General features: G+C 44.3%; 1 pseudogene; it reads right to left on the reverse strand.

Moving 5' to 3' along the window:
• The window catches only part of LOC115481002, a 469054-nt pseudogene that overhangs the window by 344433 nt on the left and 98529 nt on the right, over positions 1 to 26092 (reverse strand).

The following is a 26092-nucleotide window of genomic DNA, read 5'->3' on the forward strand; positions in this document are numbered from 1 at the left end:
GAGGAAGATTTGAGTGGGATACCGTTGCCAGAAATGGTATTCGAAGCTGACAAGTCGTTGAAACAATGAATTCTCTGTAAACCTGGAGGATGTAATGGGGCAGTTCTACAAACTGAAGAGTAGCAAATCTCCTGGACCGGATGGTATTCATCCCAGAGTACTGATAGAACTGAAAAATGAGCTTGCAGAGCTATTGTTAGTAATATGTACTTTATCCTTAAAATCGAGCGTGGTACCGGAAGATTTGAGGGTGGCCAATGTAACGTTGATTTTTAAAAAAGGTTCCAGAGGAGATCCGGGAAATTATAGACAGGCGAGTCTGACATCGGTGCCGAGCAAAATATTAGAAACTATTAAGAACAAAATTACAGAGCATATTCAAAAGCATGGATTAATGAGACTCTGTTAACATGGATTTAGTGAAGGGAAATCTTGCCTCACCAATCTACTACATTTCTTTGAAGGGGTGAACAAACATGTGGATAAAGGTGAGCCAGTTGATATTGTGTATCTGGATTTTCAGAAGGTGTTTGACAAAGTACCTCATAAAAGACTCCAGAGGAAATTGGAGAGTCATGGGATAGGAGGTAGTGTTCTATTGTGGATTAAAAACTGGTTAAAAGATAGAAAACAGAGTAGGGTTAAATAGGGTTAAATGATCAGTATTCTCAATGGAGAAGGGTAGTTAGTGGAGTTCCCCAAGGGTCTGTGCTGGGACCGCTGCTTTTTAACTTTTAAACTTGCTGATCACACAAAGTTATTCAAAATGGTTATATCGCGGGAGGATTGTGAAAAATTACAAGAGGACCTTACGAGACTGGGTGTCTAAATGGCAGGTTACGTTTAATGTGAGCAAGTGCAAAGCGATGCTTGTGGGAAAGAGGAGCCCGAATTATAGCTACGTCATGCAAGGTTCCATGTTAGGAGTCACAGACCAAGAAAGGGATCTAGGTGTTGTCGCTGATGATATGTTGAAACCTTCTGCTCAGTGTGCTGCTGCGGCTAAGAAAGCAAATAGAATGTTAGGTATTATTTGGAAAGGAATAGAAAACAAAAATGAGGTTGTTATAATGCCTTGGTATCGCTCCATGGTGCAACCGCACCTCGAATATTGTGTTCAATTCTGGTCGCCGCATCTCAAAAAAGATATAGTGGAATTAGAAAAGGTGCAGAGAAGGGCAACGAAAATGATAAAGGGGATGGAACGCCTTCCCTATGAGGAAAGGCTAAAGCGGCTAGGGCTCTAGCTTGGAGAAAAGGCGGCTGAGGGGAGATATGATAGAGGTCTATAAAAAAATGAGTGGAGTTAAACGGGTATATGTGAAGCGTCAGTTTACACTTTCCAAAAATACTAGGACTAGGGGGCATGCGATGAAGCTACAATGTAGTAACTTTAAAACGAATTGGAGAAAAATTTTCTTCACTCAACGTGTAATTAAACGCTGGAATGTGGTAAAGGCGGTTAGCTTAGCAGTTTAAAAAAGGTTTGGACAGCTTCCTAAAGGAAAAGTCCATAGACCATTATTAAATGGACTTGGGGAAAATCCACTATTTCTGGGATAAGCAGTATAAAATGTTTTGTACTTTTTTGGGATCTTGCCAGGTATTTGTGACCTAGATTGGCCACTGTTGGAAACAGGATGCTGGAATTGATGGACCTTTGGTCTTTCCCAGTATGGCAATACTTATGCACTAATTTGAAGCAGTTTTGGGATCTATTTGAATTGGGTTTAGTGTGTGTTTGGTAGTCAGGTTGAGTTTAGTTATAGAATTGTGATTTTGAGATCAGCTGTACTGCCTCATGATCTTGGGGGGGGGGTGGGGAGCGGGGAATAAGGCTAAGTTGTTTGATATGCTTATGGGAATTACTATTCAATCAAATTTGTCTGAATGGAAAAGTAATTCTGAGTTGAGTAAGACTGAGTGGTGGAATGCTGTATGTCTTTGTCAGAAGGGATGAGGAGGTGGCTGCAATTAAGAGGAGGAGCTTGGTATCCTTTAAGAGAATGTGGGCGCCACTGATATTTATTGTCAAGTTAGCAATGTGTAGTTTTGTGTTTAATCTCAATGTGGTTTGTGTAGCATGATGTACGAGGAGAGACTTGATGACCTGACCATCTATAACAGCTATATACCTTCCGGTTCAATGCGGATCACATCAAAAAGAATAGTCATTTCCAGGAATATAAAACAGACCCGGAGTGGAGGAGTAGCCTAGTGATTAGTTCAGTGGACTTTGATCCTGGGGAACCGAGTTCGATTCCCACTGCAGCTCCTTGTGACTCTGGGCAAGTCACTTAACCCTCCATTGCCCCTGGTACAAAATAAGTACCTGAATATATGTAAACTGCTTTGAATGTAGTTGCAAAAACCTCAGAAAGGCTGTATATCAAGTCCCATTTCCCCTTATAAATTAAAGGCCCTGTTTACTAAGCAGTGTTAGAGGCGTGTTAACATTTTTAATGCATTTTAACCATGTACGTGCCTACAATATCCCTATAGGCACCTACATGGTTAGCATGCACACTTAAGTGTAGGCGCACTAAAAACACTAACGCACCTTAGTAAACAGGGCCCTAAGTATGATTCAGTACAAATTTCTTAAATTAAATAGGTTTTATATGTTTCCAGAACTGTCTATAATTGATCATAGAAGATAATAATATGCTTTGGACAGATTTGTCCAAGCAAGCTGCCTGATTTCTTGAGTGTATCTAGAAGTTTAGTCCTTTTCTTTGAGTACTGTATTGATGGATAAGCAAATAAAGCTAATGATCTAGTAATCCTAGATTTCTGTAACAAAACAAAGTGATGCATGAATTACAAAGGGGCAAGACCGTATAATATCTTATAGAGGAAACAGTAAAATTTAAACCATAATCTGGCCAGTATAGGAAGCCAGTGTAATCTATATAAATAAATCTCACCTCAAACATTCTGAAACTCAGCATTCTGAAGCTCAGGGAAACACTGAAGCCCTGCACTTAGGCTGTCAGCAACACTCACTGTCACTCATGCACCATTCACTCTCACTCAGACCCGCCCTCAGCCACGCCCCTTTCGCACATAGTTCGCAACCCCAACGTTCTAATGAAGCTGCCACTTCCGTTTTTGAGGTGGCAGAGATCAGAATTTCTCCCCATGAGTGTCTGCCCCGCCTTCACGTCACAACGTGACGACATCGAGGGCGGGGCTATGACACTCAGCAAATCGCCAGTTCCACCGCCCTCCGATGCTCCACCCCCCCCCAGGCCACCGAATCCCCACTTCCACCGCACTCCGACGCTCTGCCCCCCCAAGCCACACCTGTCGACGGCGGGGATATGCGAATCACCACTTCCACCCCCCTCCGACGCTCCACCCCCACCTCCCCAGGCCACCGAATAGCGAGTTCCACCACTCTCCGACGCTCCGCCCCCCCCAACATCGCTTCCCTTCCGATCGCCTTCCCTCCCTATGTCCCACCCTCCCTGACGTCACATTACGGCACGTCGCGCAACACCGGCAGGGAAGGAGATCCAACGGAAACATTCTTCTGCCTGCACTGCTTTCACACAGGTGACAGGCGCTCTGGTTTCCACGAGAGACGGGGGGCGTTCAACTGGACGGGACGGCATGGCACATGAGTTGCTCTCACAGGCAAGGAGGGAGACACGGGGTGTGGCACAGGACACTTGCTGCACAGGGCTGGGTGCAGGGGGAGCCAGGAGACAGCACAGCTGCTCCATATTGCTGAATGCAGGGATGACGACGCTTGCTGCACATGGCTGCATGGAGGGCACAGAAGGGTTGCTCGCCATGGCTGCATGGAAGGGACAGGAGGGTTGCGCCACATGGGTGAATGGAGGGGAATAGCCTTGCTAGTGCCCGTTTCATTTTTTTCAGAAACAGGCCTTTTTTACTAGTTTTCTATAATATTTATTTTGATAGTGAATAAATGAGACACAACGCCACATTTTAAACAAACAGTCTAATTTCTTCAAAAGTTTTTTAGATGCTCCTAAATAAATGATGTTGCAATAATCTAGGAGCTCAAGATCAAAGATTGCACTATAAACTGAAAGTGTTTTTGATGAAAATATTTTTTTTGCATGTCGTAACTTTCCCATCAGCAGAAATTATCTTTGTATTAATTTAGAAATCTGCAAATCTAATGACAACCTATTATCTGGCTGAATCTCTAGTATTTGTATAGAGGAAAATAAAAGTATAGATTCTGATTCTGGAGAAAAGAGAACCAGTGGTGATATGATAAGGACGTTCAAATATTTGAAAGGTATTAATCCACAAACCTTTTCCAGAGACGGGAAGGTGGTAGAACTAGAGGACACAAATTGAGGTTGAAAGGAGGATGACTCAGGAATAATGTCAAAGTACTTTTTCACCGACGGTGGTAGATACCAGGATGCCCTCCCGCGGGAGGTGGTGGAGATAAAAATGGTAACGGAATTCAAAAATGCACGGGATAAAGAAAGGAATCCTGTTTAGAAGGAATGGATCCAAAGAAGCTTAACAGAGATTAGGTGGCAAATAATTGGGAAGCAAAGCCAGTACTGGCAGACTTCTACAATCTGTGCCCTGTTCGTGGCTGGAGAGGAGCTTTTCAAGGGATTCAATGACAACTTCGGAAATTTTAGAACAAGGACAGTGCCAGGCAGACTTCTACGGTCTATGCCCTGAAAATGACAGGGGCAAATCAAGATCTGGTGTGCATATGGAGTATTGTATCATACCTTATATAATGGATTTGTCTTGTTGGGCAAACTGGATGGACCTTAAAGGTCTTTATCTGCCGTCATCTACTATGTTAATATGTTGGTATGTGACTAGGGAGTGGGGGGAAGGAGTTTTCGAATTCTGTCTCTATATTGTAATTTAAAGTCAATAAAAATATTGAACCGAGAAAAAGGAACGCGTGCATCTCAGTTGCAAATATCACGGAGCTGTATGGCTAGAACAGGCCAGAGCGACAATTCAAAAATCAATGGAGAGTGAAGCCTAAGAAAAGAATAATGTGAGGCAGACCTGAGATGAATGGGCATGGATACAGAGCCTGTCCCCTCTACCATCCAGAGGAGAGAGTGCACGAAAGCCCTGTGCCCACTGTCTTAGCCCAGGGCCGCTGAGAGACTAAGCCAGGCCCGGGGCAAGGCGGCCCCCCGCCAACACTGCAGTCCCCGTTCTCACCTGCCTGCCCTTGGCTCCGTCCACCACCGGGCCCCCCTGCATTAAAATTGGCAGCACCTCAGCTCCGTTTGGAAAGGCAGATCGCCTCTTTTCGGGCCTTCCCTCACTGTGTCCCGCCCTCGTCTGAAGTAACTTCCGGTTTCCGCAAGGGCGGGACACAGGGAGGGCCCGAAGGGAGGTGATCTGCCAGGGACTGCAGCGCTGGTGGCCGAGCCCCCCTTGGAGGCCCGGGCCTGTAGAACTTTGTCCCCCCCTGCCCCCCCCCCCTTGGCATCCCTGTCTTAGCCCTCTAGTCCTTGGGGATGCCAGGCTCTGCCTCCCTGAGCCCTCCATTCTTTTTTGCTGCCATATATTTTCTATCTGACCTGGTTGGTCTGCAGACAGAGAAAGGTAGGGGGGTTGGGTAATGCCAGAGTTACACTCTTCTTATGCACCAAATCATGGTCTTTGACTGTATTAAAAGTGAATGTATGATCTCATGATAGAGGCCAGTGGTGATTACTCTCCTGGAATGGAAAGCAATAGCTGTGGAGGTGCTGGAATCCTGCCTGCTCTTGGACAATCCTGCAGAATGGTCTCCCAGGGACTGGCACTGACCTCTGAACAAAAGGTAAGTAAATCTCCCTCCTGCAATAACAGCTCTTGGCAACTGAGAAACACAAAGACAGACAAGGTAGAGACAGACCCAGAGAGTCAATGCCTCTGTATCATTCCATGGTGCGACCACACCTTAACATTGCATTCAGTTCTGGTCGCTGTATCTAAAAAAAAAAAAAAAAAAAAAAGATATAGCGGAATTAGAAAAGGTTCAAAGAAGAGCGAGCAAAATGATAAAAGGGATGGAACTCCTGTCGTATGAGGAAAGACTAAAAAGTTTAGGGCTCTTCAGCTTGGAAAAGAGATGAGGGGAGATATGATTGAGGTCTACAAAATCATGAGTGGTGTAGAACACGTAGAAATAAATCGATTTTTTATTCAAGGAAGTTACATGGAAATACTTTTAAAACAAATAGGAGGAAATATTTCTTCACTCAACGAATAGTTAAGCTCTGGAACTCTTTTCCGGAGGATGTGGCAACCGCAGTTAGCATATCTTGGTTTTAAAAAAAAGCTTTGAACAAGTTCCTGGAGGAAAGTCCATAATCTGCTATTGAGATAGACATGGGGAAGCAACTGCTTGCCCTGGGATTTGTAGCAAATGTTGCCAGGATCTGGTCAGGTACTTGTGACCTGATTTGGCCACTGTTGGAAACAGGATACTGGGATAGCTGGACCATTGGTCTGACCCAGTATGGCTACTCTTATGTACAGCCTGAGGGTCAGGTGGGGGGGGGGGGGCCACTAGACACCAAGGATTATATTTTCAAGTAGTGGGGAGGGGGGGTCAAGGGCGTGCCCTAGATGCCAGGACATTTTTTTTTTATTTAGGGGGGGGGGGGGAGGAGTTGGCTGGCTAGGGATTCCACTAGACTCCATGGAAAGTTGTTTAAGTAGGAGGGAGAGAGGGCTGGTACTGGTGCAGAAAGCTAATGGGCCAAGGAAGTCTAATGAAAAAAATCTGGGCAGTAACTGCGCACCCAAGGCCACTTATTTCCCTGCATTGCCACAACATACTAATGGCTTTCTATGCATTCATTTGAAAGCAATGTGAAGCCATGTTCAGTCCCATTCATACATTGCTCATGCATGTATTCCCGGTGATATCCCCATCGCTGAGTTGGTGGTAGCTATCTACATCGGCCCCTTGGTGTGCAAGATTATTCTCTGGAAGGGTCAGTGTGGAAGTGGATCCCAGAAACGAAAGACTGTGTGACTCAGAAAGGAACAGGTTTGTTCCAGAACCTGGGGACCCTGTTACCTCAAAAGACTGCAGATTATACTGAAAGGGCACACAGACACAGATAGAGGCTGAGCGTGGAGTATGATAGGTGTTCATTCAATGCTGTACAACCTCAGGACACACAGACTACCTTAAAGCAGTACTTGTCCTGAATTTAAAATTAGTACAGAGGTAGAGCACCCCATATCTGTCTGTGATTTAACTTTTGGAGGGATTTCTACTCCAGGGCCTTGAAGGAAAAATCCCCCCCCCCCCCCCCCCCCCCCCAACCAGCAGAGAGAGTCTGCTCCCTTCAATAAGAGTGCATGAGAGTGAAATAGGGAAAAGATCTGGAAGAAATAAATGTTCCCTGGCAGCCCTGGGGTGTGAATCCAGCAATCCACAACCCCATGACAGAGACATTTCCTCCCCCCCCCCCCCCCCTCTTACATGTGGAAAATGCTTTATAAAAATGACTCCCATTAGGACTAAAAGATAGATCACAGACAGGAAAACACAGACAGAAAACAGCAGGGAGCCTAGAACAGGGCATTTGTCATTCCTTTCATTTCTTAAGCTGAAGTGCTAAGGGGAATGAAGGGTTTTGTTTTGTTTTTACAGTGAGACATTAACCATTCTCCAAAACCAGTGTGGAAAGACAAAAGTATCAGGGGGAGAGAGGGTCTCAACCTATATCACAAGAAAAGTTAATCCCTTTGAATAAATACACACACCTACGAATTCACAGGTTAAGTCCTACTTCCAGTGTGTTCAGCAAACTGGTTGTCTCCGGGCCCTGCTGCAGGGGGATATGAAATAAGCCATTGCCAATGCATGGCACTGCCTCCCTTACACTGGAGAACTACCAAATGTACAAAGGTGCCATCAGTCACTGCCTGCAGAACCTCAGAGGGAATACCATATCTACCAAGCTTCTATTGCTTAATGCAGAGCTGCCAAGGGGGCCTGATCTTTGAGGAGGAGAATTTATGCCACTCCCCAGCTCCACCCCATTCTACCCATCCATCCCCCCCCCCCCTCCCGATATACCCACTCTACCTCCTGGCATCACCCTCTGACAGACCTCAGCCATGGCACCAACAAGCCACCTTCCACTTGGGCAGGAAAAGATGCCCTCCTAAAATGTAATCTCCTGCTGCCACAGGACCAGTCTCGCAATAAGAACTATGATATTTTGCAGATCTTAATGCCAGACTGGAGATGACGTCTTATTTAACACATCTCCTGCTGCTGCTGGAAGTTGCTTAGCTGGAGTTATTGGCTCCCCGGTGGGAGTGCGGGTGGCCTGGGAAAGCAGGAGTTTCCTGCTGAATGTGAGAGACTTGGCCAGGGCCGGTTTTAGACATGGTGGGGTCCAGGGCAGAAATTAAGGAGGGGGTCACTGATCTCCCCACTTGCATTAATTCTATGCAGTCCAGGCATCTATTCCCCTTCTCCCCACCACAGTCTGGCTCCTCATCCCTTGCAGATCTCCTTTAAAAGTTTTATTTCCCCTCTCAGAGGGACCCCGGCATGGCTCACAAGCTGCCTCCGACTGTCCCAAAGCTTTCTCTCTCTGCCTTGATCCACCCAGGCAGCGATAGAAAATTGCGTGGTGGTGGTGGGGAAATCACGGCAAAGAGGGAAAGTTTCGAGGCAGCTGCAGGCATCTTGGGAATATGGCTGCCACGCCGGGACCCTCTGAGAGGGGAAATAAAAATTTTGAAGATCTGCAAGGGAGGAGGAGACAGACTGTGGTGGGGAGAGGGGGACAAGATGCGTAGACCATGGAACCTCCAGGAGCTGTGGGGCCCGGGACCCAGGGCAGCTGCTCTGTCTGCCCCTCTTCCCCCCCCCCCCCCCCCCCCCCATGGTGGCCCTGGACTTGGCAGGTCTGATAATGCAGTGTGTAGACTGAGCAACTTAATGTAAGCATTTAGGACGCACAAAAAGTGGAAGATGTCAGCTTATATTTACCATTTACAACCCCAGAACAAAGTGACATTCAAAGGTCACACAAATACAGTGACAGAGGTAGGGGATTGGAATTCAGCAGTCCTTGTATCTCTCAGCTCTATACTTCAGCTTCCTTCTACACTATGGAACCCCTCACCACTCTTTAGGAGGGTCTTACTATCATAGCAATCAACTGATTAACTATAAATACCAGAGTCTCTCACAATGATCTGCCTCACACATTTATACTACGAGACTGCACACACAGGCAGATGATCAAAAGCAAACGCCGGCGCTAGAGGCTGTTAGCGCCATCCTAACGCCAGCGTTTGCTACCGCCCCATGATCAGAAACAACGCGCTCGAGGGCTTGTAGCGCAAGTAGCCTGCAAATGCATGCTAAACAGGGCTCTTAGCGCATTCATCCCCAATCAGCGTCCAGCGCGCCAAAAATTGGGTCGCTGGCCACGACAAACCCTAAGCCAGCTCCAAGCTGGCGTTAGGGTTTGCAGATCATTGGGGAAGAATGGTGAGCCCTGTCCAGCATGCATTTGCATGCTGGCAGGCCCCCATTCCCTCCTACAGCAAACCTGCCAGCGAGGGCAGTTGAGAACGTCCAAAATTGGAAAGACGTCTTTCTCATAGAAACATCCACTTTTGGACGTCCTTAACTGCCCATTGCAGAAACGTCCAAATTTTGGACGTCCTCAACTGCCCCGTCGCTATACCTCCGACACCCCTTTGAAATTTGGCCATCCCTGCAACAGGAAAGTTGAGGACGTCCATCTTCCGATTTAAAGATAGGCGTTCTTCTCTTTTCATTGGTCTCCAGCCCGGACCTGTCAAACAAGTGCGGGAGGACTGTGCTGAGGGCATGCTCAGGCACAATTCTCCCGCACTACTACCCCATAATCAGAGATAATAGCGCTGCTTAAATTTGCATGCATTATCTCTGATCATAGGTCTAATAGCGCCCTGTGCTGTTCCAGCGCTATTTTAGAGCGATGTTTGGAACAGCACGGGGCTTTTGACCATCTGCCTGTCAATGTCTCCATCTCTCCACACTCCTGAATCTCTATCTTTCAGTCCTTCCCTCTAGTGAGGAGGGGTCAGTGCTTCCATATCTTTTCTTTTGGCCATAAGAGTCCTCTCTCATGTCCACACTGCCTCCTAAGTTGAGGTTGCTGTGCCACACAACATATTTGAAAATATAGGTATGCCCTGGCCTTGAAAAGGTTGGGAAACACTACACTGCAGAGAATGAACAGATAGAGTAGAATATATCAGCTGTTATAATAATATGGAGAACATGGCAACTGTAATTTAAGAGCAAGACTGGAAGGAGAAGATGACTCCAGGAAGAGCACATGCAGATATGACACCAAGCCCGAGTTGCAGTTCTCAGGCGCCAGAGGGCCATCACACAATCACATTGGGCCCGATAGTCAAAGGATTATTCTCTTAACTTTTGAAAGTTATACTCAGGGCCTCTGAAAATTTACTAGGGCTGAGTGCCTAGTATAACATTATACTAACGATTTCATTAAGTTTAGGAGCATTAAAAAGTGGATTGGGACAGGTGGATTTAGGGCAGGGAAAAGAAGTTAAGAGCTTAGCACTAATTCTCAGCACTAGACTCATAAATCCAAGCAAATGAATGGCAGGCCTAAATTAAACACAACTTTAAGGTCCCAAATTAAGATGAATTTTTAGCTGGAAACAGGACACAACAAATATAGAAGCATAAATTTAGGAGTTCAGCTTTTTATTTTTCTATCAGGCCATCCAGCCTGGGAACTTGCTGTTGAGAAGTTTATCAGCAACTGTTTTTGGTTCTTTTTTTTTTTTTTTGTCCAAGCCCAGGTCAAATGTGAGGCTCCAACCTGCCAAATCCTTCCTCAGCTGAAATAAACCTCTGCCAGATGGCGACTAAAGGCTGTCTCAGTGCTAAATATGTTGCTGGCCCTTTAAGCTGATGACATTACATTCTCCTTTTATCTCAACACATTACTTCATAGCTCCAGGAAAAACGTCCAGACAGATGCTGTAAAGAAGGAGGGCCACATAGGATGCTTCAACATCACCAAAAGAGCAAGGGGGGAGGGCTGTATCATTTGCAGTTTGCTGAGTTCCTTGCTATGATGTAATACCATCATTTCTTTGGTTGGTGAGGTCAGGATACAGCACAGAGCCCCCCCCCCCCCCCCCCCCCCCCGAGGCCTCTACAGTTGTGCCCATCAGGAAAGGGGGGATGGAGAAGGGGGAATCCCTTCTCATGCTGCAGAGGCCCTACTACCAGAGGGGGGCCCAACTTCTGAGAGGGAGATTTTGGGACATGCCCCCAGCCCTGGTCTAATCTGACCAGCCAAGCCCAAACCCATGACACACCTCAATTCCGCAGCCACAGACCCAATAAGCCGCCTCCTCCTCCAGTAGCAGGAAACACCAGTAGCTGCTGCAAAACAAGTCTTGAGATAAGAGGTGTGAGATTTTGCAGCTCTTATGGAAGAAAAGAAATTGTGGAGGCAGACTTGGTCAAAATCAAAGAGGTCTTTGAAAATCTTTATTAAACTAGGTTAAAATACTGCCCAATACGGCTGTGTTTCGCCCTGTGTGGGCTGCTTCAGATGCTTAACATTTACTGTAAAATACAACAAAACAAATCTCACTAAACAGGTCACATACCTTAACACGCAAACTATGTACATGCAAAGCATAAAAACAATAAGAACAAATAATAAATCCAATGACTAAATAACAAACAATAATCAAATAGTTAGCTAACTAATGAATACACAAATATAATAAATAATAATAAAGACTTAAAATCATCAAGTACTAGGTATACACACAAAGCATACAAATTGTGCAGAGGCTCATTCTACACGTATAAACTGTGTGAGAACCAGGTAAGACTGTGTTACATACCCTTGTGGTGAAAGTGGAAAAACATCCCATAAGGCATTGCTGTGGAAGTAAAACAGGCATACAGTGAAGAAATTATAATCCTATTTAGCAAGGCAGAACTCCTAAAATGACTTACCAGTCTCTCATTACTCCGAAGGAGGGTTACTGCATGGGCATGATGAGCTCTCAGTGATATTGCTTTTAAGTGTTTGTTACAAACGCTGACCCCACTCCAACCACCCTCACATTTCACCAACCCACGGACCCCCCCCCCCCCCCCCCCCCCACCCTACTGTCATGGACAGACACAAACACAACACAAAAAAAAACAGCAACAACACAGACACAACCCACTCCACCCCTCAACAAACGCTGACCCCCCTCCAACCACCCTCACATTTCACCAACCCACAGACCCCCCCCCCCCCCCCGCCACTGTCATGGACAGACACAAACACACACACACAATACCACATAAGTTCAAAAACTCCTCCTCCTACTTTGACAGAACACACACAAAAAAAAAGCCAGCAACAACACGGACACAACCCACTCCACCCCTCAACAAAGGCTGACCCCCCTCCAACCACCCTCAGACCCCCCCCCCCCCAGTCATGGACAGACACAAACACACACGCACAATACCACAGAAACACACACATTCCACGGCAAACACCCTGCAACATAACCACCCTCAAAGCCACACACCACTTCATCCCACTTTGCCAGCACGGCACATCCCCCCCAACCCCCCCCAAAAAAAAAAAACCAACACAACACAAAAATATCACAAAAACACAGACACTCACCACCAACCTCCAAATACACCCCACCCTCACTCACTTACACACACACAAACTGACTGTGACACAGATACACACAATGTAGCTCAGTGACACACATGATCTTTCACAAGCCCCCCTCCCCCCTAAAACCACAGAAGATGCACAAGGATAGATGCAGACTCAATCTCTCTCTCTCTCATCCCTGCAACAAACTCTCACACACACTGTGTGAACCACAATCTCTCTCACACTCACTGTTTCACATACGCACTTGCACACACATTCTCACGCACACACTCTCACAGACACACTCGCACGCAGACTCACTCTCTCTCTGTCACACACACACTCGCACATTCACTCTCTCTCTCTCTCACACACACACACTCTCTCAAACATACACATTCCAAGGAAAACCTTGCTAGCACCCGTTTCATTGGTATCAGAAATGGGCCTTTTTTTCTAGTATGCTATAAAACAGTGAGGCTCCAAGCAACTTCAAAAAAAACAAACAAAAAACAACTTTTAGGCCATTCCAGACCTTCTAAAAATATATTGTTTATTTATGTTTTTAAGTTGCAACATGCAACAGCCATCCTGTTTTAGAGATTTTTTTTAATTCATCAAAATTTAAAACTTTTATGGGATATGAAAGAGGAGGAGGTTCTGCATTTCAAGTAGATATATTTTGTTTTCAAAAACAAAGCTTTATTGGGTTTTTATAAGCAGTTTTTGTCATAGTCGCCATCTTGGATTGCTGGATTTAAAAGTTCATTTGAATTGTTCTAAATGTCACTTAAGTACTTATTTATTCTACTTATTATTAGTTAACTATCTATTAGACATATTTATTTATGAGTTAATTTATTCATTGGATTTTTTTTATGCTTTGTATGTGCATAGCGAGATGTGTTTTGTTATATTTTACAATAAAAGTTAAGCCCCCGAAGCAGCCCATACAGGGCAAAACACAGATATGTCAGACAGTATTCTAATCCACTCTAATCCACTTTAATAAAGATTATTTAAGACCTCTTCGACTTTGACCTTGTATGCCTCCACGATTTCTTTCCTTCAGGACTTAGTAGACCATTTGCCTACTTGATTTTCGGGCTCATATCGCTGAGACTGGACCCATGGTGACAGGAGATGGCATCTTATTAATGCATCTCCTGCTACAGATAGAGGGGGAGGCTGCTGAGCAGGACTTCTTGGCTCCCCAATGGGAGATGACCCTCAAAAGCAGGAGTTTCCCGCTGAATGCGGGAGACTTGACAGGTCTGCATTATGATGATATAGCCAGCAGCCTGTCTACTCTACTTCCGTTGACGTGGATAAAGGAAAACTGACTGCAGGACTGAAATGACAGCAGCAACATAGTAACCCCACCTTGCTCACATTTTACAGCTTTGTCCATAGTACTGGTACTACAGGGGCTGCAGCACAGAGGATATGACGGGGCAGTGCAGCTGATTTACACTGGGAGTGGAAAGCAATTATATCAGCAAGCTAGTGGGCTTTGCATAAACTGCACACCGTGTGAATACAACAGATCCCACCTGTAAAAACTAAGCCTAAGCAGGCAACCAAGGCCACGGGAGATAAAGGATGTGTGAGCATTTCAAGATACCTCATGTTCTCCTTCGGTAAGAAACGTGCTCAAAGTCTTCAGTATGTTCACTATATGAATTTCTGTGTAACTAGTACATTAAGCATTAAAGAAATGAGGCAAGATGTGAAGGTGGCTAGTGACCACCGGTATTAACCAATGGCAGGGCAGCTTTAAAACGCTTCAGACATCATAATGTGTTCTGTCCTCTTGAGATTTCAACCTGAACTGAATTTTTCCTATAAAAACTAAACATGGGTCTTATGTGTCAGGATATCAAGTTCACATAAGTATTGCATACTGGGACAGACCGAAGGTTCATGAAGCCCAGCATCCTGTTTCCAACAGTGGCCAATCCAAGTTACAAGTAGCTGGCAAGATCCCAAAGTAGTACAATACATGTTACACTGCTTATCCTAGAAATAAGCAGTGGATTTTCCCCAAGTCCATCTTAATAACGCCTTATGGACTTTTCTTTTAGGAAGCTAGCCAAACCTTTTCGAAACCCCGCTAAGATAACTGCTTTTACCACATTCTCTGGCAATGAACGCCAGCGTTTAGTTACAAGTTGAGTGAAGAAATATTTTCTCTGATTTGTTTTAAATTTACTACCTTGTATCTTCATTGTGTGCCCCCCCTAGTCTTATTATTTTTGGAAAGAGTAAACAAGCGATTCACGTCTACCCGTTCCACTCCACTCATTACTTTATAGACCTCTATCATATCTCCCCCTCAGCCGTCTTTTCCCCAAGCTGAAGAGCCCTAGCCACAGAGAAGCCGTCAAATCCCCTTTATCATTTTCATCGCCCTTCTCTGTACCTTTTCTAATTCCACTATATCTTTGAGATGCGGTGACCAGAATTGGACAGTATTCGAGTGCAGTCACACCACAGAGCAATACAAAGGCATTATAACGTACTCATTTTTGGTTTTCCATTCCTTTCCTAATAATACCTAACATTCTATTTGCTTTCTTAGACGCCATTGCACACTGAGCAGAAGGTTTCAACGTATCATTAACAATGACACCTAGATCCTTTTCTGGTTGGTGAATCCTAATGTGGATTCACCTGCACAGCTTGTGGCCTGTCCAACCCACATGTTTGAACCAGGGGCGTAGCTACGTGGGGCCACGGGGGCATGGGCCCCCACAGATTACACCCTGGCCCCCTCTACATTTGACCCCCCCACCCCCACCCCCGCCGCCCCACCGCCACATCTTCAGGTACCTTGTTTGCTGGTGCAGGACATAAGGCGTCAGAAACAGATGATCACACAACGAAGGCGCCGGAGTAGACCGGCCCTGAAGAAGACCCCCACCAGCAAACAAGGTATCTGATGTGGCGGGGCAGGGGGTGGCTAAACAGTGTCCCCCCTCCCGCTGAAATCTGGCTACACCCCTGGTTTGTACAATTAGTACAGTGAATATTTCTCATGTGTAATCCAGTTAATGGGTTTCCATAGGGTATACACTTACCAGTAGGCAGTCTGTCTCTCTCGATGGTATATTCTCCTCGGGGTGTTCGCAGAACTTTTCGGCTGCGGCCTGACCCCTGCAGGCCTCCCTTGGACAGCTCACTCTGCTGCAATTTAATGTGCTCTGACAACAAGATGGCCATTTTATCCAACTTTCCAGTTGATTTCCGCTGCAGGACAGACTGCAGCTCCTGCAAACTGAAATAAAAAGATAAAAGAAAAAAAATCACAATTAAACCAAACGCTGGTGAAATTAAGTTAAGAAACAATAATACTCCTAATGTTCCTCTAGCAGTACAATAACATTTTCACTGGTTAGTGATTCTTTCTATACTAACCTGTCTGGACTTGAAGGTTCTATTTGTAAGATCTTTGGGGCAGGGGGCTCATAACAACATGGGATTGTGCTACTCGACAGCACCACGGACATAAATAATACATTGTGGGCTGACAAGCTGAGATGGTGCAGACCACCTGTAATATTTTCATTTTATCCTCACCTCACTTGCACCAAATGCTAGAGAAACACAGGAAATGACAGCAAATAGATCACACAGCCTAACAAGTCTGTCCATGACCATCAACTATTTACAACCCCCTCCCTCTCCCTCAAACGTTTATCCCATATTTTCTTGAATTCAGATATGGTCCTTAAGTCTGCCACCTCCATTGACCACTGGCCATTTTTAGTAGCTGATCTCTTGACTGCTTATATATTTTTGAAGGTGCGGTCTCCTAAATTGCATACAGTATTCCAAGTGAGAGAGACTTATACAGAGGTACAATCAATTCTTTCTCCTGCTAGCCATTCCTTTCTCTATACTATCATTTTTTCTGCCTGTTTGGCCACCTTAAGATCAAACAGAACCACTCCCTGGTCCTGTTCTTTTGTACACAGAAGTAATTCACCCTCCATGCCAGGGCTACTCAAATGTGTTGAGTGGAGGTCTGGAAACTTCGGCTGTCTGAAACTCAAGGGCGGCAAAATACCGGGGACATTTACTGAATAAAATACTCTTTAGTGTCCGAACTTTGTGTTTTTCCCATTTGCTTTTGATCCCAGTATCTCTTCTGCCTTTCATTTTTTTTTCCTTTTTCCAGGGCCTTACTTTTCCTCTCTCCCTGTCCTCTTTCTCTGGGTTCAATATCTCTTTCCATCTCGTATCCTTCCTTCCCTCCCTCCCATTGTCCAGTATAGCTCTCTCCCTCCCCTCTACCCCTAGGTCCAACATCATAGAAACATAGAAAAATGTAAGCAGATAAAGACCATATGGCCTAGGCAGTCTGCCCATCCATGCCATCTACTCTCCCCATCACTTCCTTAGAGATACTATGTACTTGTCCCAAGCTCTCCTGAATTCAGATACTGTTTTCATCTCCACCACTTCCACCAGGAGGCCGTTCCACAAATTTATTAACCTTTCCGTGAAGCAGTATTTCCTCAGGTTACTTCTGAGTCTATCCAGTTTTATCTTCATCCTATGTCCCCTCATTCCACATCTTCCTTTCTATTGAAACAGACTTATCACCTGAGCATTTATGTTGCATAGATATGTAATTGTCTCTATCATATCTTCCCTTTCCTGCTTTTCTTCCAAAGAACACATATTGAGATCTTTCAGCCTGTCCCCATATGATTTATGACAAAGACCACTGCCCATTTTAGTAGCCGACCTCTGGACTGACTCCATCCTGTTTATATCTTTTTCAAAGTGCAGTCTCCAGAATTGTACACATTATTCTAAATGATGTCTCACCAATGTCTAATACAGGGGCATCATCACCTCCTTTTTCCTACTGGCCATTCCTCTCCCTATGCACCCAAGCATCCTTCTAGCTTTCACCGTCACCTTTTCTACCTGTTTAAGACGTAAGACATAAGCATCATCACACTGGGACAGACCAAAGGTCCATCTAGCTCAGCACCCTGTCTCTGACAGTGGCCCATCCAGGTCACAATCACCCGACAAGGTCCATGGAGCAAAGCATTTTGTACTGCTTGTCCCAGGAATAGTGGAGTTTTCCCTACGTCCATTTATAACATTCAATGGCCTTTTCCTTCAGGAAGCCGTCCAAACCTTTCTTAAACTCTGCTAAGCTAACCGCTTTAACCATATTCTCCGGCAACAAATTCCAGAGTCGAATTATGCGCCGAGTAAAGAAAAATTTCCTCTTGTTTTAAACTTACTGCACTCCAGCTTCATCGCATGCCCCCTTGTCCTAGTATTTTTGGAAAAGCGTAAACAGACGCTCCACATCTATCTGTTCCACTCCACTCATTATTTCATATACCTCTATCATATCACCCCTCAGCCGCCTTTTCTCCAAGCTGAAGAGCCCCAGCCGCTTTAGCCTTTCCTCATAGGAAAGTTGTCCCATCCCCTTGGCTACCTTAAGATCATCACATATGATCATACCCAAGTCTCGCTCTTCTTTCTTACATAAGAGTTCTTCATCCCCCAGTGACGATCCTAGGTCGGCTGCCACCCAGGCCGGATTGCCGATGCACCCCCCCCCCCCCCCGCCCAGCACCATCAACCCCACCCCCGGGTGCATTCTTGGCTGCTGGGGGCAGCCGCGCGGCTCTCGGCTCTGCTGGCTCCCTCTGCCCCGGAACAGGAAGTAACCTGTTCCGAGGCAGAGGGAGCAGGGAAACAGCAGAGCCGACAGGCGTGCAGCTGCTCTCTGCACCCCTCCAGCGGCGTGTACCCGGGGCTGACCACCCCCCACCGCCCCGCCCTTGCTACGCCACTGTCACCCCCCTAAACTCTACCATTCCCTCAGGTTTCTGCAGCCTAAATGCATGATCCTGCATTTTTTAGCATTAAATCTTTGCAGACAAATTCCAGAGCACTCCTCATGTTATCCACACTGTCAGGGGTGTCTACCCTATTACAGATTTTGGTATCATCCACAAAGAGGCAATATTGCTTACAAAAATATTTATTTATTTTTTATTTGTGTGTTCTTGTATCCCACTATTTTCCAAAAACAGGTTTCGGTTCAAAGTGGTTCACAATTTTACAGTTAAATGAAGTTACAGCAGTGTTTTTCAGTTACAAGGTATTGTGAAGCATCTGTAGTTTATGTGTTTAGTTATAGAATTTTTTGAAAAGGTAGGAGATAGTGATGCTTCTTATGGCTTTGGGTATTGAATTCCACCAAAAAGTAACCAATGGATATTTCTGATAGAATGAAGAGTTATACATTAGCATACACCATACTTGCAGGCTCCTGAGGCAGGTGCCTAAGTACCGAAATATGGCCGCTGTGTCGAGTCTTTTGGTGTATATCAATAAAATATCATATACAAGAATCATTGCATCTCCCTTGTGCTTTTTGGAAGAGCCAACCCACCCTACTCTTTGGTCTGTGTTGGCTATTTTTATTCCATTTCCATATTTGCTTTCTTGACTACTTTCCCAGCTTCTTTTAGCTTTTCTAGGTATCATTTTTTTCTCTCTCTTTTAATGCAATCTCCTGTAATTCATGAAGGTTATAACTGCTTTCCTTATCATTTCAGCTGTTTTTGATAAATATAGCAACTTCCTTTTCATCTTATTTACTTTCCAAACCAAAAAAAAGTTTATAGCCCTTAACATTTATGTATTTATTTTGTAGATTTGAAATACCACCTTTCAAACCAAAGTATATCAAAGCGGTTTACAATATATATAAAAATTCATCCGGAAAAAACCCCATAAAGACAAAATAAACAGATGACAAATTCAAAAACAAGGAATAGACATAAGGAAGGGAATGATAATAGCACTTCAATCAATAACTGTTATACCAGGGGTGGGTAACCTCAATCCTCAAGGGCTGCAACCCAGTCGGGTTTTCAGGATTCCCCCAATGAACGGGCATGAGATCTATTTCCATACAATGCAGGCAGGGCATGAAAACTGCTCTCATGCCCATTCATTGGGGGAAATCCTGAAAACCCGACTGGGTTGTGACCCTCATAGACTGAGGTTGCCCACCCCTGTGTGAAACAACATTAAAAAAAAAAAAAAAGAGACATTAGGAAAGATAATCATTCAGGAGTACTTCAACAAAGGACAAAAAAAATGTTTAAAAAAGGAGAATAAATACAATTAAGGCAAAAACATTTGTCTAAGTCAAGTTTTCAAGGCCAATTTAAATGTAGGAACTAAGGATTCCATCCATAATTCCAATAGAAGAGTTCTAGAGGGAAGATGCTACAGTGCTAAAAGTTGCATTGCTCGAAGAATAAAGTCAAAGTCTGGGCCAAGAAGGAATAACTAATAAATTGCACTTGCCCACTGCGTTTCTGCATCCCCCAGATGTTCCCATCCAGCTACAACTTCTTGAGGTACTCCCCCAACTTCACCAAATCAGTTTCCTGAACTCTAAGAGTTACAGTTAAGCCACTTACATAAGTACGTAAGTGTCATACTGGGACAGACCGAAGGTCCATCAAGCCAGCATCCTGTTTCCAACAGTGGTCAATCCAGGTCACAAGTACCTGGCAAGATCCCAAAACAGTACAATACATTTTATGCTCATCACAGAAATAAGCAGTGGATTTTTCCAAGTCCATTTTAATAATGGCTTATGGACTTTTCTTAAAACCCCGCTGAGCTAACTGCTTTTACCACATTCTCTGGCAACGAATTTCAGAGTTTAATTACACTATATTAAATAGTTCACAGCAGGTTACAGCAAGACAACAGGACACAATTCACCTAGGATGTCACAATTTGACAAGCAATTATAAATTAACTAAAAAAAAAAAAAAAAAAAAAAAAAAGATTCCAAATATATATAATTATTTACCAATCATAAGTCTGTTAAACAATAAGGTCATTAAGGCCAACAAGCCATAACTAGGTAAAAATCTTAAATTAGGCAGTAAAAATTCACAAAATTTAGCAACCTGATATGCAAATAGACCTGAGAAAAGTTTCTTGGAAGTAATGCCCTGGGTAATCAAATGAAAACAAATTATGAGTATTATAAAATTGTCCCACTAATGAACAATGCCCTGGGGTTCTGGCATTGGGGGAGTGAACATAAAAAAAATAGGTGTCAGCTCGAGTAGGTTTATAAAACCGCACTGTCCGTTTGGGGGAGCAGCCGCTCCCCTTGTGCCTCCACCTAGCTATGCCTCTGTCTAAGAACTCGTCTCCTAATACTGAATAGGTGTGTGCATGAAAACTTTTCAGTTTAGTTTTCCATGTTATTTATACATTCATTTAATTTCATCTGGGAGGGTTTAAATTGTTAGGTTGTTGTTGGCATTGCCCCAAAATGAAAAAAAAAACCCAGTCTAGGATTGTAGACAGTGCAGGCTATGCATTTTTTTTTAAATAAAATAATATGCATGGTCAACACACAGAGAAAACATGATATTTCAGAAATTATTTTCTGTCATTTTGGCTTTAAAATGTCATTAACATTTCCTGTGTTGTTTCAGACCAGTGCACATCCTTAATACTCAACCAAATCATCCATTGATCAGTCATGTTTTTGTTTATTAAAGGATTTACTATACCGCCCCGGCTTTTCAGGTCATACAGGTTTACAAATTTGTAAAATTTCAGAAAAACTCAAAGAAAAATTACAATAAAAATAGGAAAGGGGCAACCTCAGCATTCACAAAAACCAGACGCAGTTTAAGTACAAAATATCTGCACTTCTTTTTGGTTAATGGCACCCCAGCATCTTCAAACCCCCATTTCCCCAAAAGCTATGGCAAAAACTGAGTCTTCAATTGTCCCTTAAATTCTGCTAACAGCTTCTGCATATAGCATAACTAGAAGCTTCTTCCACAGGCTGGGTGCTAGCCAAAAGAATGCATCACTCCTGGTAGCCTCCCAACATGCTCTGTGGGCATGCCATGCAATGACTATGGGTTGATCTCAAAAGGGAAAGGGGAAGGACTTGATTGATTGTAACCACAGAAAGGCAGTATATCTAAGTGGTCTTCATATTAGATACAGGTACTTATTTTGCACCTGGGGCAATGGAGTGATTAGTGACTTGAACAAACCAAGGGGTGAAAGCAGAACAAAGTCCAAATGACCAGTGCAAACAAGGAGTAAGAGCGTCCAAAATGTGTGTTTCAGCCAAAGGGCCTACATCAGGAGTCTAAATACTTGAGTTGAGACCGATAATGATGATCCAGAATTAGCAATGTTGTAAAATACAGTCTGTATTGTAGTGGTCTTAAAAAAGACCTTTGCTCTATATGGGCCGTGTTTTGGGCAACAAGCCTTCTTCAGGGGTCAATGTGTTTGAAATTAAACAGCATCGCTGAGAGTATGAAACCCATAAGAATGCAGGAGCATAATGCACTCTCTCAACACTCCCTTTCCCCAGGACACTTGCTGCCTCCAAAGCTCCAACCCAGAGTCACGAGTCTCCCTGGAAGACAGGGGACTGTCAGTGAGGCTAAATAAGCCAGATTTTGAGCATTAAAAGGTCTTGTGTGTCCTCACAACAACAGCAGAAACACTCTCCCAAGTGGTAAGCACCAGGTCCAGCATCCTTCTCCCGTATGGATTCTATTATCAGTTGCTGTAATAGTTCTTACTGTACAGAATTCAGAATTTCCATGCTTCTCGATGACACTGCAGCGGGGATGTCCCAAACAACGTCCCACAAATTGAAATCATCCACCAAGAGTACTTTTTCATAGCATCTAAGGGACTGATATTCAGGCATTGGTAGTCAGTGTTTTGCTGACCGCCCCTGGCTTTATCCCTGGATATTCAATGCTTGGCCATGTCCAGGGACCGGCACTTAATATCCGGGTGAACACAGCTGGATAAAATTTCTGGTTAAATGTGATATTCAGCACTTATGAACAAGAAGGCTAAAGCGGCTAGGGCTCTTCAGCTCGGAGAAAAGATGGCTGAGGGGTGATATGATAGAGGTCTATAAAATAATGAGTGGAGTGGAACAGGTAGACGTGAATCAATATTTACTCTCTCTGAAAATACTAGGACTAGGGGGCACACAATGAACCTACAAAGTAGTAAATTTAAAACAAATCAGAGAAAATATTTCTTCAGTCAACGTGTAATTAAACTCTGGAATTTGTTGCCAGAGAATGAAGTAAAATTGGTTAGCTTAGCAGGGTTTTAAAAAAAGGAAAAGTCCATAGACCATTATCAAAATGGACTTGGGGAAAATCCACTGCTTATTTCTAAGCAGCATAAAATGTATTGTACTGTTTTGGGATCTTGCCAGGTACTTGTGACCTGGATTGGCCACTGATGGAAACAGGATGCTGGGCTTGATGGACCTTCGGTCTGTCCCAGTATGGAAATACTTAAGTACTTATGCAAAGTGAACCACAATAAGGGACCCTTTTACTAAAGGGTTGCTGCGTGGCAACCATGAGCTACCGCCGGCCCAACAAGGCCGCCAGTGGTGGTTCCACTCCCAGCGTGCAGCATTTCCGGCGCTGCCAGAATTTTTGAAAAATTAATACCACCGGGTGTTACCCGGTGGTTACAGCTGGGTTAGCACAGGAGCCCTTACAGTCACCTCAATGGATGGAGGTTAAGTGCTCCCTGTGGAATGGCCACACGGCAAGTACAAACTTAGCACATGGCCATTTCTTTTTTGGGGGCTTTTTACCCGCTGCGATAAAGACAGCCACCGCCAGTAGCGCAGGGCCCTCTTTTACCACAGCTTGGTAAAAGGGTCCCTAAGATGGGACCAACACAGTCCTATTTATGAGGTTACCATATCCGGTACCGTATCAGTGTTGGCCCAAAAATAGCCAGTTCCGGCTTAGGTGCTAACCAGGTACATTCAGCAGCACTATCCGGTTAAGTGCCACCAAATATCTCTGATTAGCCCTCGACAAATGATTTAAATGGCCAGGAGCCGTTTATATTGCTTTGAATGTTGACTCCTATAGTTTTTCCGTCTGTGGGGGATGTCTGTATATTACAACAGTGTAAATAGATGTTCCATCCCCTCTTTCCAGATTAACCCACAAAGCCTCCTTCTTACCTCATAAATCATGAAGTTCTGTTTCTTTAATATATATTTTTTTACTTACTTATAGTACCATACCTCCTCCCTCTAGCAACACTAAGAGGAGCATAATCAAAAGGAACATCCTCGTTTCGATTTGGACGTCCTCGCAAAACGTCCCCATCCAGGGGTGGGGAAACCCATATTTTTGAAACAAGGACATCCATCTTTTGTTTCGATAATAAGGTCAGGGACGCCCAAATCCTGAAATTTGGTCGTTCTTAGAGATGGTCGCCCCTAGACTTTTTTCCTCTTAGTCTTCCTTATCCACGCTTTGCATTTGACTTGACATTCCTTATGCTGTTTCTTATTTTCAGTCGGTTCCTTCTTCCATTTTCTGAAAGATTTTCTTTTAGCTCTAATAGCTTTCTTCACCTCACTTTTTAACCACGCCGGCTGTCGTTTGGTCTTCCGTCCTCCTTTTTTAATACGCGGAATAAATTTGGCCTGGACTTCCAGGATGGTGTTTTTGAACAGAATACATGCTCCTAAGTTTTTTTTTCACCGTTCTCATTTTATCATAGTCTCCTTTTTTAAAGTTAAACACTAACGTATTTGATTTCCTATGTATACTTACTTCAAGGCTAATATCAAATCCAATCATATGATCACTGTTATCAAGCGGTCCCAGCACCATTACCTCCCGCACCAGATCATGCGCTCCACTAAGAACTAGGTCCTTGATTTCATCAAGGAATTTTACCTTCCTAGCGTGCCCCCATGTTACAGTCAATATTGGGGTAATTGAACCACCCATTATTATTGTGTTGCCCAGTTTGTTTGCGTCCCTAATTTCCTTTAACATTTCTGCATCCGTCTGTTCATCCTGGCCAGGCGGATGGTAGTACACTCCTATCACTATCCTTTTCCCCTTTACACATGGAATTTCAATCCACAGTGATTCCAAGAAGTGTTTTGTTTCCTGCAGAATTTTCAATCTATTTGATTCAAGGCTCTCATTAATATACAATGCTACCTCTCCACCAATTCGATACACCCTATCACTACGATATAATTTGTACCCTGGTATGACAGTGTCCCACTGGTTATCCACCTTCCACCAGGTCTCAGAGATGCCTATATCTAATTTTTCATTTAGTGCAATATATTCTAACTCTCCCATCTTATTTCTTATGCTCCTGGCATTCGCATATAGACATTTCAAACTATGTTTGTTGTTCCTATTTACATCATGCTTAGTACAGTATTAATTTGCAATCATTTGTCTTATTTTTATTTAAGGACACCTGATCTACTACGGTCTCTTTTGCAACCTCACTATCAGGATACCCTATCTTCCCTGTTTTAGTGATATCTTTGAAAGATACCTTATCCCGAACCAATGTACTTTTGAACGACTGTCGGCCTTCCCCCCCCCCCCCCCCCCCACCCCGTTTCTAGTTTAAAAGCTGCTCTATCTTCTTTTTAAATGCCAATGCCAGCAGCCTGCTCCCACCCTGGTTAAGGAGGAGCCCATCCTTTCAGAATAGGCTCCCCCCTTCCCCAGAATGTTGTCCAGTTCCTAACAAATCTAAAACCCTCCTCCCTGCACCATCATCTCATCCACGCATTGAGACTCCGGAGCTCTGCCTGTCTCTTGGGCCCTGCGCGTGGAATGGGTAGCATTTCAGAAAATGCTACCCTAGAGGATCTGGATTTGAGCTTTCTACCTAAGAGCCTAAATTTGGCTTCCAGAACCTCTCTCCCACATTTTCCTATGTCATTGGTACCCATATGTACCAAGACAGCTAGCTCCTCCCCAGCACTATCTAATATCTTTTCTAGGTGACGCGCGAGGTCCGCCACCTTCGCACCAGGCAGGCAAGTCACCAGGTGATCCTCAAAGCTTTTCTTTGCACCGCTTCCAGACTTTTTACATCTTTAGCAAGATTCGGCCTCCAAAACTAAACAATACTCCAAGTGGGGCCTCACCAACGACTTGTAGAGGGGCATCAACACCTCCTTTCTTCTGCTGGTTATACTCCTCTCTATGCAGCTTAGCATCCTTCTAGCCATGGCCACTGCCTTGTCACATTATATCTTCACCTTCAGATCCTCGGAAACCAACACCCCAAGGTCTCTGTCCTGAGTTGACCTTACTAATCTCTCCCCTCCTATTCGGTATCTCTTTTGGGTTTCTGCACCCCAAATGCATCACTCTGCACTTCTTGGCAGACCCTCGACCATTCTTGTAATGTTCGGAGATCCCTTTTCATTGTTTCTACTCCCTCCAGGGTATCCATTCTATTGGCTACCTTCGTGTCATCTGCAAACCTTTCCTTCCAACCCTTCAGCAATATCTCTCACAAATATATTAAACAGAATACGCCCCAGCCCC

Source organism: Microcaecilia unicolor, chromosome 11 (assembly GCF_901765095.1).
Source record: "Microcaecilia unicolor chromosome 11, aMicUni1.1, whole genome shotgun sequence".
Taxonomy (NCBI): Eukaryota; Metazoa; Chordata; class Amphibia; order Gymnophiona; family Siphonopidae; genus Microcaecilia; species Microcaecilia unicolor.